We start from the raw sequence: 14,400 nt of genomic DNA, 5'->3' as shown, positions 1-14,400 counted from the left end.
TCAAACCTCTTGGCTGGGAGAACGGTGCTCAGCCCTGCCTACGGGGAAGTATGCGTCCAGCAGGGAGGTGGAAGGTGGTCCGTGGACCGGACCATCCTCTCTGCCCCATCGGCACCTGTGTCTGCCTCCGCTGATGGGGCCCAGTCTGTCTCTGCCCCAAGGCCCAGCCCTTGGAGTGGTTTGGTCCAGCCAAGAAGTGAGAGTCTTATGTGGGTGACTTAGTGAAACAGGTGGCTGACGGCATGTCCGGGGAGGAAAGGAAGCGATGGAGCGTACGCAGTGTTCTCGTCGGCTCTCTGCAGCGTGACGGGAGACAGAGGGGCCCAGAAGGAGCTTGCCAAGGTCACTTGTGCCGACCTTGGAGCTGGGAATGGAACCAGAGCCTTCTCCTTTCCACCAATCTTCCCGCGGCTGAGCTGGGCGCCAGGGGCAAGGGCAGCTGCCCCAGAGAGGACCCAGGAGGAGGCAGCATCTCGGATGCCCTCGGGGACGCAGTGATAAATTGCTTTTCCTTCCTCCCTTCTGAACCCAGAGAGACCCCTGCCCCGGCCCGCCCTCCCACACCTGGTGAAATGCCAGGGCAGCGTCAGCCCGGGCCCCCCCAGACTCCAGGCTTCTCTTGGGGAGCTTCAGTCTGTTCTCTGCACTAATTACAGCCTGTCATCCGGAACAAATACCTCCTATGACAAGCCAGATAATTAATATGCTGAGAGAAAACTTTCTTTTTTTCTTAATTAAAGCACACAATTCCCTTTAAAAGCCAGGAAAATGTATCTATTGTCTCAAGTCAGTGCACGTACACATCAAAGTCTGTGCAACACTCCTGTTTTCTTATTTGGTGCTGTCAAGTTTGTTGTTGTTTTTTTAACATATATAAATAGTTAGCAGTTAACATTTTGGGGGGAATAAAAATCAGCCAGGAAGTACCAGATAAGCAATAATAATAATGATGATGACGGCTATTGTTACCACGGCTGCTGCCACATTGAGGGCGTATCTGATACATACAAGGCATTTCGTAAGTGTTATCAGTAAGGACCAGTCCTTCCTTCTGGATTTGATGTTATTCTGATTCTACGCATAAGAAAGTGGGTGATCAGGGCATTTTAAGGGCGTCACACTGTTACAGACTTGGAAAGAGCAGTTGCTCTCCTTGCTGTTCAGTCACTCAGTCGGGTCCGACTCTTTGCAGTCCCATGGGCTGCAGCACATTAGGCTTCCCTGTCCATCACCGTCTCCCAGAGTCTGCTCAGACTCATGCCCATCGAGTCCATGATGCCCTCATGGTGATGGACACAGCAAAGCAGGGCTCAAAGCACTGAGGCTCGTAGCCCGAAGCCTGGTTCTCCCTTCCAGGCCAAGCCGCCCCTCTGGGGTCAGCACTGAAGCCACTCTGCAGCCCCGACTGCCTTGGGGGCACCGCTTTGTGCCAGGCCCTGCTCCGCCAGCTGCCAGGCCTGTGAGCAAACAGGTCCACCCTCTCGGGAGGTTTGTAGGAGGCACACTTGAGGCAGGGACAAGAATGGGCCGGAGGACCAGAACTCTCCGTGTGACCCTGGGGGTTCCTGGCCATACCCCAGGATGGGGAGGGGTCTTCGCCCCCACATCCAGCACAGAGGAAGCTGGGGGGAGGGGAGCTGGCAAACATCCATGCCAGCAAATCACAAGCAGATGACCATACCTGTCACTTCGGGAGCGAGTGCTCAGCCCTGATCCGTCCCCTAAGGAGACGGAGCTCCAGCGCCGGCACCCCTGCCCAAGGTCACCCAGAGAAGACGGGGATAAAGAGCTCAGCTCTTCATGTCAAGTGTTTTATCTCTTCCGCATAGAGACAGCTAACCCAGGCTTTGTACATCCTGATTTATGCTCCTTCCCCTTCTTCAGAAGCATTCAATTGTATGGCTTTAGCCATCAAAGGAGAGGAAAGAACCACGATTTCTTGTAAAAGGCTCGCCCAAGCTCACAATTCTCTTTATCCTCTTAAGAAACGGTGAGCACAAAGTGCCAGCCCCCCACAAGCCACAACCAGGATCTGGCAGTGCCCTCCAGCCCAGTGGGGGGCATGTGGGGAAGCTGTTCTGTCTAGGGGCTGGAGGCCTCCAGCAAGTTGGAAAAGTGCGATCATTGGTCTGAAGTCCTTGGGCTGGATTTGGTTTCCATGGAAAGGACCAAGCTCATCCGGGAGCCGCACACCTGGAGGGCCAGGTGCAGAGGGCTCCCTGCTTCTGCATCCCTGCGAGGGAGCCACCCAGCCTGGCTTCAAGTCAAGGGGGCAGGAAGGGCTGCTGCCTATGTGGTCTGCGGAGGTGGGGACTCAGGGAGGCAGCAGAGGGTGGAAGTCCATGCCCTCGCCTCACCCCCTCCTGCTGGCGGGTCCAAGGTTGCCGAGGGACTGCTGGGCTCAGCCCTAGCTCAGCCTGCCCTGGGGCCTGGCGTGGCCCATCAAGACTCCATGCAGCAGAGAAACAGCAGGGCCTGGCTGGGAAGGAGGAACTCCCAGTTCTAGATGAAGGGTCAGTCGTATTTGCTCCTGTTTGAAGCTGAGGTCAGCAAAGGAGGGACGATGGGAGGCAAGGCGTCAGGTGAGCGGTCCACAGCCCTCTCCATGACAGGGCGCGGCCTTCTCGGGCACAGGCACTCTGGCAAGGTCATGCCAGGGACTGAGGAAGAAGCTCAGAGTAACCCCCACCCCAGAAAGAGGGGCCCACGTCAGACAGGCAAGGAGGTGGGAGAGGATGCTGGAGATTCTAGAATGGCGGGCCTGGGGCTCAGGGAGACCCTGGCCGTGCTGGGTGGCCCCGAGACACCCCACCTCGGCAGGCAGTCAGCACTGCTCCACACGGGACAGGACTGAGTCCAGGTGGGGATGCCTGAGCAGCGCTGGGCCTGCAGGGGCAGGTATGTGGGTGTGTGGGGTGGACGTGCACACTCCTGAAGGCTTTGACCTTGAAGAAGACCTCGCTCTTTGCTGAGCCTTCAGTTTAGCTTCAGTGCCCCCCATCCACTTAGCACTGCCCCCCAGCTCTAAATTCCGTGGTAGAAGGACTCTGCCCTGGCCTGTTTGGACACTTGCCAAGGGAAGCGGAAACCCATCCAGGTGACGCATTCTATCCAGCCCCCCAGACACACCGTCTGGACCCGAATAGTCTCCAGGCTTCAGCACAGCCAATCCGGCCCACTCAGCCTCTGGGCAGGGGCTGTGCAGCACGCCTGGCCTTCAGTTCCCAAAATCATGGAATCAGTGCGGCCCCCCGTCCCTGAGGCCAGCCTGTCACGTGACCAACTCACCCAGTGCCCAGCGCCAGTGAGGGGAGGGTACGACCACCAGGCAGCATTCCTGAAGCGAGGGTTAACGAGTCCTTGTTTTGTAGGTGACTGTGGGACATACCAACTCATCTGCCTACTCATTCATCCACTCATTTACTCAGCACGTATTGAGCACCGACTGCATGCCAGGCACTGTTGCAGGCATTTGTGAACATGAGCAAAGAGCTAAACATCTCCATCCACAAGAACTTATCCTGAGACGGCAGAAACAAACAACAAGCAAGATAGGTGAAAAGCAGGAAGAGGAAAGGAGAAGGAAATGGCAACCCACTGCAGTATCCTTGCCTGGAAAATCTCATGGACAGAAAAGCCTGGCGGGCTGTAGTCCATGGGGTCGCGAAGAGCCGGGCACAACTCAGTGACTAACACTTAAATACTCACAGTAGAAGAGGCGGGGAGCCGGTGAGCGAGGTGAGAAGGAAAGGGGCTTAGGCGGGGGCTGCAGGGGTTCGCTCCACACACACAAACACAGTCTTCCCCAGGACTCCCCGTGGGCAGCAGCCATGGTTCTTCTGTGTCAGGACGCTTTCCTGTGTGTGTTCCAGCCCCGCTCCCCCTTTAAATAATTCAAAGCACCAGGGCTTGCAGCTCTGGCAGGTCGGGCATCCTCCCGGGAAGCAGCTGGAAGAAGAAGAAATGGCTGCCGCTCAACCCTGAGTTCAAGAGCTGGCTAGAGCTTTTAATTTAGTTTGATTGATTTAATACTGTGCATCCCAGGAGCTACACTCGGTGTGATCCTGGCTGCCTCAATCCCAGCTCAGCGGGCAGTGGGGCCGAGCACCACGGGACCCTAAGCAGTAATAAGATGCTCTTGCCTCTCCTCCTGGCCCATCTCCAGCTGCCAGGGGCTATTTGCAGGGAGGAGCGATGGGCTGCAGGGGCCGCGGACGGTCACCCTGAGTCAGGACAGCCCGTCTCCTCCGCTTGGGGAAGCCCAGCAGGACCTCACCATCTCCTTACTCTGAACAAGTGCTTGGGTCCCCTTCTGCTGCCACCTGAGCAGGTTTTCAAAGGGGTCCCTCCTCCACTTATCCTCTAATCCCGCCAATGAGGACAATTTTGGCTGGGGCTTCCCGCAGTGCACGTGCCTCCTCCTCCAGGAAGCCGCCTAGGACTTATTCCTGCCTTTGTAGCTCTGTGGACCGAACGTCGTCAAGTTCTAGCACACCAGCTGCTCTCATTGGCTTAGACCCGTCATCTCCCTCTGGAACAGAGGTGTCTTGCAAGCAGGTCCATGGGCTCTCTACCATATCATCCTGGGCCCAGCCCCAGCACATCCAGGGCAAGAATGAGGGCAGGTGAAGCCAGGGAACAGCTGGACAAGCTGTGGGGTCAGTGAGGGCAGAGCCAGCGGGATCCCAGCCCCAGCCTCCTCTCCAGGCCTCTCCTCGCAGCTGGGACTCCCCACTCAGATGACATACCCCCAGTAAGAAGCACAGCAAGGCGTGGGGAAGGGATGGGCTGGGAGTTTGGGCTTGGCAGATGGAAACGATTATACAGAGAGTGGAGAGGAAACAAGGCCCTACTGTGCACCACAGGGGACTGTATTCAATCTCCGGGGGTAAACCACAAAGGAAGAGAACATAAAAGGGACGCACACATGTGTATAGCTGAGCCTCTGCTGTACGGTAATAATTAAAGCAATGTTATAAATCAGCTGTACTTCAGTAAAGAGCTCAGTTCATTAAGAAACACCCACGTCAGTCTCCCCATGCCTCCTTCGCAAGGGCAGCCCCAAGGCCCGCTCTCTCCCCCTCCAACCAGCCCGGCCCGGGCTCGCTGCCTGTAGCGCTTGCAGGCAGGGACGCGTAGGATGGAGCAGCGATGGCCAGACTTCAAGGAGCGCCCACTCCCTAGAACGCCCATCCTGAGGCCTGTGGATGTCACACTCTCACGACGACCTCTGCTTCCGAAGCAGCGCAGAGCGCCGTAGCAGCCAAATGGCTCAGAGACGACTGGCTCCATTTCGTTTCTCCCCAGTGCAGGTGTCCCGGGAGTGACACTCCTCAGTGGGAGGGCAGGCCAGCCAGACCCCAGCGCAGATCCCGCTCTGCCCTTGGCTGCCGCCGCTTCCTCTCGAGTGGAGCGTCCTTCTGTCCCGGCAGCGACAACGGGGCCCTAGGCTGGCACGTGGTTACGGAGGCTGAGACGGCCCACAGTCTGCTGTCTTCATGCTGCAGACCCAGGAGGGCCCGTGGGGTGGCCCAGCTCGAGTCCAGACGCCTGAGAACCGGGACGCCCCGTGTCCCGACACAGAAGAACACGAAGCCCCAGCTCCAGAGGAGACAGCAGGAGCTCGCCTTCCCTGCGCCTCTCTGTTCTACGCCGGCCCCCAAAGCGCTGGGCGATGGCAGCCCACCTGGGGACGGGGGTCATCGCTACTGATTCAGAGGCAGCCCTCTTCCAGAAACACCCGCAGATGATGCTCCCAGCTCTCTGGGGCTCTCTGTCCTGTTGAGTGGGCACATACAAAGTTCACCACACGCCTTGTTTTTATGTTGTTAAACATGTTGCCCTTTACTCACCAAGTCATGTCTGACTCTTTGAGGCCCCATGTGCTGTAGCCCGCCAGGGTTCTTTGTCCACAGGATTTCCCAGGCGAAAATACTTGCATGAGTTGCCATTCCCCCCTCCAGGGGACCGTCTGCATCCAGGGATGGAACCCGCGTCTCCTGCGTCCCCTTCATTGCCAGGTGACTCTTTACCGCTGAGCCACCAGAGAATCCCTGTTAAAGACGAAATATATCCATTTATGTATCCTCCTGGATCTCGTCCCTGGGAATCCCAAATACTTTTCTTATTACTTCGAGTTCGTTTTGTAGATTCTCTGTTACAAACTCTATAAAAAAACGTTCATTTATTCTGCAAATAATGACAACTTGGTTTCTTCCTCCTTGGTGTGCATAACTCCGATTCCCAAGCCCTCAGAACAACACTGAGGAAAGTCTTGCTTTTGACTCTAAATGGAACTAGTCTGTAGCTTCACCATAGTTGTGAAATTGGGCGGTTGGGTAGAAGGGTTTTGGATTCAGGCTTTTCTCTCCTGTTTTGGCCTACTAAAACACTGGGATATTTATGTTGTTACACATTTGCTTATTTTATTTGTTTTAAATATTAGGTATTTATAAACTTTATTAAATATTTTTTTCTTTGTGAATTGTGATACATATTTTTTCACTAATTTCTTCATACATTAGCTACATTAATAGATTTTTTTCTAATGTTATAAAAACTATTGCATTCCTGAAATAAAATTGAAAAATAAATACTCCCTGGCCATGTATATTATCTTTTAAAAACACTGCTGAATTCAATTTGCTGTATTTTTGCGTAAGACCTTTGTATCTGTTTTCATACCAGAAACTAAGCTATAATCTTATTTTTTCTATTGTTTCGTCCCATTTTGGAATCAAGGACATTTCAGTCTTGTAGAGAGAACTGGAAAGTTCTCTCATTTTTTCCCCTGTGTATGCGAAAGAGATTATTTGTTCCTGTAAGGTCTTGAGACACTTACCCACTTACCCTCGAAAAATCCTTTCCTGGTGCCTTGACGGAGCTTGGAGTTGGAGAAAAAATGATAATGAAAAGAATTCTGGGTAAAGCTGCAATTTATAAAGTTGTTATAAGATCTTCTCTGTAATTTTTTCTCTTCTAATAAATTTTGATATTTTATAGTTTTCTATAAAATTCCCATTCCATCATAGATATTAAATTTATGGACACCAAACTGGCTCCAAGACAATTTTTAAACTCCATTGTATCCATGTTTTATTCTACTATCTTTATTTTGTGGTTTCTGTTTTTCATTCATCACGTTTTGTCTGTTTCATTAATCTCTTCAGTTAAACTACTTTGGGTTTTGCTGATCTTCTCCATCGTTTTTTAATATTTTATCAATTTCTGCTTTTAAGTTTGTAATTTCTTCTTCTAGACTTTATTTTGTTTTGTTTCCAGGGGGCTGTGCAAATGTGTGTTCAGACCAGTGTTTATTCTACTAAGCGGCTGACTTGGAGTGTCCATGACATTTTTCAGTTTCCATTCCTAATAAAAGAAATAAAACATTACTACTAAACTAGTACCCTATGATCCTTGCCTTGACTTCTTCCTTGTGAGACACTAATGTTGACAGATCTGATTTATATTTTGAAAACATATACATCTGCCTGGATATATTTTTCATTTGAATATTTTCAATTTGTATTATTTAGCTCTAAATGTGCCTCTTCAAATACCCTGAACTCTGCCTCCTCAGAGTTGTTTTCTTATCCTTATTCTAAAAGGTTTGTATTTTTAACTTAAAATTTTAGACCTACAATCTATTTGAAATTAAGTTTTTAGTATTGTCATAGTAATTCTTAATATTCTTTTCTTTTTTTTTTTTTTTAAAAAAAAAGGACATCCAACTAGCCAAGTTATTGTTCGGTCACTAAGTTGGGCCTAATTCTTTGAAACCCCATGGACTGCAGCACGCCAGGCCTCCCTGTCCATCACTCTCTCCCAGAGTTCACTCAAACCCATGTCCATAGTGTCAGTGATGCCATCAGCCATCTCATCCTCTGTCGTCCCCTTCTCCTCCTGCCCTCAAGCTGTCCCAGCATCAGGATCTTTTCCAATAAGTCAGCTCTTCACATCAGGTGGCCAAAGTATTGCAATTTCAGCTTCAACATCAGTCCTAACGAGGACTGATTGAGGAAAGGCTCAATTTCCTTTAGGATTGACTGGCTTAATCTCCTTGATGTCCAAGGGACTCTCAAGAGTCTTCTCCAATACCACAGTTCAGAAGCATCAATTCTTCATGCTCAGCCTTCTTTATGGTCCAATTCTCACATCTGTATCCAACTACTGGAAAAACCATAGCTTTGACTATATGGACCATCATTGGCAAAGTGATGTCTTTGCTTTTTAATACTTTGTCTAGGTTTGTCATAGCTTTTCTTCCAAGGAGCAAGCGTCTTTATATATTTTGCAAATAAGTTTATTTATCAGCCTGAAATAAAGGAGGTCCTGCTGTTTGCAGCAACACCAACAAAACTGGAGGATATTACGCTCAGTGCAATAAGCCAAACACACAAAGGAAAAAAGCTGCACGGTCTCATATGCGTAGATGCTAAAAGCGCGAATCCATAGAAGCAGAGAGTGGAGCAGTGGTTGCCCTGGGCTGGGGGTGAAGGGAGTGGGGAGATGTTTGGGAGAGGCTACAGACTGCACAGATAGAGGATGATTAAGGTGGAGCCAGGTGTGCCTCACGATGACTAAAGTTACAAGGCTGTACTGAGCAGCGGCAATGTGCTGACGGTGGGCTGCAGGCGTTCTCATCACATACACAAAAAGCTGTACCCGGGTAAAGAAGTGCTGTATCAACTTGTTTCACTGTAGCAATCATTTCTGTGATTAGGGTTTCAGTGTGTCTGCCCTCTGATGCCCTCTTGCAACACCTACCGTCTTACTTGGGTTTCTCTTACCTTGGACGTGGGGTATGTCTTTATGGCTGCTCCAGCAAAGTGCAGCCGCTGCTCCTTACCTTGGATGAGAGGTATCTCCGCACTGCTGCCCCTCCTGACCTTGAACATGGAGTAGCTATTCTCGGCTCTCCTGTGCCAGCGCAGCCACTGCTCCTTGGACATGGGGTTGCTCCTCTCAGTCCCTGCCCCTGGCCTCGGACATGGGGTAGCTCCTCTTAGCCACCAACCCTCAGGCATGGGGTGCTCCTGGCTTCTGCCCCTGACCTCGGACATGGGGTAGCTCCTCTTGGCCATGCTTGTGCACCATCACAGCCACCTGCAGCCTGGTCTAACTCAATGAAACTAAGCCATGCCGTGTGGGGCCACCCAAGACAGGCAGGTCATGGTGGAGAGGTCTGACAGAATGTGGTCCACTGGAGAAGGGAATGGCAAAGCACTTCAGTACTCTTGCCTGGAGAACCCCATGGAGAGTATGAAAAGGCTAAATGATAGGATACTGAAAGAGGAACTCCCCAGGTCGGTAGGTGCCCAATATGCTACTGGAGATCAGTGGAGAAATAACTCCAGAAAGAATGAAGGGATGGAGCCAAAGCAAAAACAATACCCAGCTGTGGATGTGACTGGTGATAGAAGCAAGGTCCAATGCTGTAAAGAGCAATATTGCATAGGAACATGGAATGTCAGGTCCATGAATCAAGGCAAATTGGAAGTGGTCAAATAAGAGATGGCAAGGGTGAACGTCAACATTCTAGGAATCAGTGAACTAAAATGGACTGGAATGGGTGAATTTAACTCAGATGACCATTATATCTACTACTGCAGGCAGGAATCCCTTAGAAGAAATGGAGTAGCCATCATGGTCAACAAAAGAGTCCAAAATGCAGTACTTGGATGCAATCTCAAAAATGACAGAATGATCTCTGTTCGTTTCCAAGGCAAACCAGTCAATATCACAGTAATCCAAGTCTATGCCCCAACCAGTAACACTGAAGAAGCTGAAGTTGAATGGTTCTATGAAAATCTACAAGACCTTTTAGAACTAACACCCAAGAAAGATGTCCTTTTCATTATACGGGACTTGAATGCAAAAGTAGGAAGTCAAGAAACACCTGGAGTAACAGGCAAATTTGGCCTTGGAATGCAGAATGAAGCAGAGCATAGGCTAATAGAGTTTGGCCAAGAAAATGCACTGGTCATAGCAAACACCCTCTTCCAACAACACAAGAGAAGACTCTACACATGGACATCACCAGAGATGGCCAACACCGAAATCAGATGGATTACATTCTTTGCAGCCAAAGATGGAGAAGCGCTATACAGTCAGCAAAAACCAGACCGGGAGCTGACTGTGGCTCAGATCATGAACTCCTTATTGCCAAATTCAGACTTAAATTGAAGAAAGTAGGGAAAACATCTAGACCATTCAGGTATGACCTAAATCAAATCCCTTATGATTATACAGTAGAAGTGAGAAATAGATTTAAGGGACTAGATCTGATAGATAGAGCGCCTAATGAACTATGGAATGAGGTTTGTGACATTGTACAGGAGACAGGGATCAAGACCATCCCCATGGAAAAGAAATGCAAAAAAGCAAAATGGCTGTCTGGGGAAGCCTTACAAATAGCTGTGAAAAGAAGAGAAGCGAAAAGCAAAGGAGTAAAGGAAAGATATAAGCATCTGAATGCAGAGTTCCAAAGAATAGCAAGAAGAGATAAGAAAGTCTTTCTCAATGATCAATGCAAAGAAATAGAGGAAAAGAACAGAATGGGAAAGACTAGAGATCTCTTCAAGAAAATTAGCGATACCAAGGGAACATTTCATGCAAAGATGGGCTCAATAAAGGGCAGAAACGGTATGGACCTAACAAGCAGAAGATATTAAGAAGAGGTGGCAAGAATACACAGAAGAATTATACAAAAAAGATCTTCACAACCAAGATAATCATGATGGTATGAACACTCACCTAGAGCCAGACATCCTAGAATGTGAAGTCAAGTGGGGCTTTGGAGGCATCGCTACAAACAAAGCTAGTGGAGGTGATGGAATTGCAGTTGAGCTCTTTCCAATCCTGAAAGATGATGCTGTGAAAGTGCTGCACTCAATATGTCAGCAAATTTGGAAAACTCAGCAGTGGCCACAGGACTGGAAAAGGTCAGTTTTCATTCCAATTCCAAACTAAGGCAATGCCAAAGAATGCTCAAACTACCGCACAATTGCACTCATCTCACACGCTAGTAAAGTAATGCTCAAAATTCTCCAAGCCAGGCTTCAGCAATATGTGAACCGTGAACTCCCTGATGTTCAAGCTGGTTTTAGAAAAGGCAGAGGAACCAGACATCAAATTGCCAACATCCGCTGGATCATGGAAAAAGCAAAAAAGTTCCAGAAAAATATCTCTTTCTGCCTTATTGACTATGCCAAAGCCTTTGACTGTGTGGATCACAATCAACTGTGGAAAATTCTTCAAGGGATGGGAATACCAGACCACCTGACCTGCCTCTTGAGAAACCTATATGCAGGTCAGGAAGCAACAGTTAGAACTGGACATGGAACAACAGACTGGTTCCAAATAGGAAAAGGAGTACGTCAAGGCTGTATATTGTCACCCTGCTTATTTAACTTATATGCAGAGGACATCATGAGAAACGCTGGGCTGGAAGAAGCACAAGCTGGAATCAAGACTACTGGGAGAAATATCAGTAACCTCAGATATGCAGATGACACCACCCTTATGGAAGAAAGTGAAGAGGAACTAAAAAGCCTCTTGATGAAAGTGAAAGAGGAGAGTGAAAAAGTTGGCTTAAAGCTCAACATTCAGAACATGAAGATCATGGCATCTGGTCCCATCACTTCATGGGAAATAGATGGGGAAACAGTGGCAACAGTGTCAGACTTTTTTTTCTGGGCTCCAAAATCACTGCGGATGGTGATTGCAGCCATGAAATTAAAAGACACTTACTCCTTGGAAGGAAAGTTATGACCAACCTAGATAGCATATTCAAAAGCAGAGATATTACTTTGCCAACAAAAGTCCATCTGGTCAAGGCTATGGTTTTTCCTGTGGTCATGTATGGATGTGAGAGTTGGACTATAAAGAAAGCTGAGTGCTGAAGAATTGATGCTTTTGAACTGTGGTGTTGGAGAAGACTCTTGAGAATCCCTTGGACCACAAGGAGATCCAACCAGTCCATTCTAAAGGAGATCAGCCCTGGGTGTTCTTTGGAATGAGTGATGCTAAAGCTGAAACTCCAGTACTTTGGCCACCTCATGCAAAGAGTTGACTCACTGAAAAGAGTCTGCTGCTGTGGAGGATTGGGGGCAGGAGAAAGAGGGGATGACAGAGGATGAGATGGCTGGGTGGCATCACTGACTAGATGGACATTTGTTTGAGTGAACTCCAGGAGATGGTGATGGACAGGGAGGCCTGGCGTGCTGCGATTCACAGGGTCACAAAGAGTCAGACACGACTGAGTGATGGAACTGAACTGAACTGAGTAATCATTTCTCTATGAATATATACATCAAACCATCATATTGTATACCTTAAATATGTATGATTATTATTTACAATAAACAAGTTGAACTAAATATGTTCTCATTTTAAACATTATACCTAAAACTTCATTTACATTAACTACCAGATTGACTGGCTTCTACCTCACCATTTTTCTCAGTCCCAAATCCACCTTCTTATTGGACTCATGACTTTTGTTTATGTTTATTTTGTATAGGTATAGATTGAAGCTACTTTTTAAAAAGTGCCCATAGAAGCTAAATTCAATTTTCTGATTTTTCATGCACAAAAATTGCTTGATTTTCTCTGCTAGTTGAGGAATAGTCTCCCCAGGCATGGGATTATAAAACCAAACTTCTTTTGGATCTTTGAAGACTTTTTTATTTTTCACAGGGTGTGGTGCTGCTATTAAAAATTTGACACCAATGTGATCTTTGTTCCATTATGGGAATCTGTCTTTAATGCAGTTATGAAGATTTTTAGACAGTTTCTTGATTTTTTGAGTGCTGGCATTTATCCAGACTGTATCCACATGCTTCATTTTTTTCTTAATCTTCTTGTCCCATATTAGACACTTTGGATGAAAAACTCATAGCTTTTCTTAATTCAGGAAAAAACTCTTTTCATCTATGAGCATTTTCTCTCCTTTAGTCTCTAGTCTCTCCTTTTCCATTATTTTTTGTAAAGTCCCATAAGAATCATCTGGGTAAGCAATTCAGTATTTGGCTCTAACGGTTCTGCTATTTGCCCATTTGGGGGGATTTTAATGATATCTAATCTCCAAGTACTTTGATCATTTTTATTGCTGATTCTTTTTCTTCTTATGTCCTAGGATGTAATCTGAGGATGTCTCCTGAATAAAGGCCCAGTATCACAACTTCCTGAAGACTTACCTGGAAGGCGCACGGTCCCCCAAGCAGAGCTCCGCTTCCTTCTGACACTTCTCTACCCTTGTCAGCCTCATTCTTAGCTACCAATCTGCTTCCAAAACAAACCAAATAGGAATTAACATCCGGTGATACTGACAGCGAGCCAGACACCTGGAGTTAGATAATTCTCGGGATTCCCATCGTAAGAACCTTGAACAGATCTGGGATTCAGACCTGGGGAGGCTGATCCGGAGCAAACAGGGCTCCACCGTGGGGTCATCCAGCCTCACCAGCCCCAGGCTTTGTTCAGAAAAAAAAGCTTCAGATGCTCTTCCCTGGGCCCGTTTGTTCAGAATCACCTTAGACGGCTTCCACATGCATCCTCTGCCTGATGCCGGCCGGGCTCCTGGGGGAGGACCGCTCTGATCTCAGCAGTAGGCCCTCCTGCTCACTCTCGCTGAAGGCTCCCTCCGGCTTCCCCATCAGTCTGATGTGACTTTCCATCCCCAGAAATCCTGCAGCACTTCCACTCCTTCCCTGACATCCTCCCTGGCTGTCATCGCTCATAGAGCTTCCCACTTCTTCCTTCTTAGTCCGTCGTTGTTATGGGATTTCTGGTGGGAGAGGAAGTGATTGTGTTGCCCAGTAGACCATTTTAGTCCAATACAGTCATCTTTCTGAATGTACTATTGCCTCACTCCAGAGTGCGGCGAGTTCCTCATTGATGCTGGTATCTTGTCTACACTTTCTGACTGGGCTCGGGAGACTCTGCAGGACTAGACGCCTTGCTCTCCTCTGGCCCTGGCTCGCCACAGCCAGGCCCATCACAGGGTTGCAAGGAATCTCCTAAATGTGTCAGAGGGACCACATGTTGCTCCTGTGATGAGCCTGATGGTCTCGAGCTCAGCATCTCTCATACTGTGCTGCTTTAGTGGGTGAGGGTCCGTCTGCATTTTTCAAACTTTCTTCTTCTGGAAGGCAAGGATCATGCTTTCAAGGTCCTTTCACAGGACACACACACATGGTGGGTGTTCAATTTGTTGCATGCCAGCACCTCTCCTTTGTGAAAAAACCAACTGTCCCTGAGTGGCTTGTGCATGTCATTGAAACCATTCCTTCATGCATCTTTTTCTGCCACTGGAGCGGGGCTGTCTTGAGCAGGGAGTTAGGATTGCATTGCTACATCCTCTGATAGAAGAGTGCACTGTTGTTGTTCAGGCACTCA

The sequence above is a fragment of the Capra hircus genome, chromosome 5, assembly GCF_001704415.2.
Source record: "Capra hircus breed San Clemente chromosome 5, ASM170441v1, whole genome shotgun sequence".
In the NCBI taxonomy this organism is placed as follows: domain Eukaryota; kingdom Metazoa; phylum Chordata; class Mammalia; order Artiodactyla; family Bovidae; genus Capra; species Capra hircus.
The sequence above is the reverse complement of the archived record's forward strand: the minus strand, read 5'-3'. Positions refer to the sequence as shown.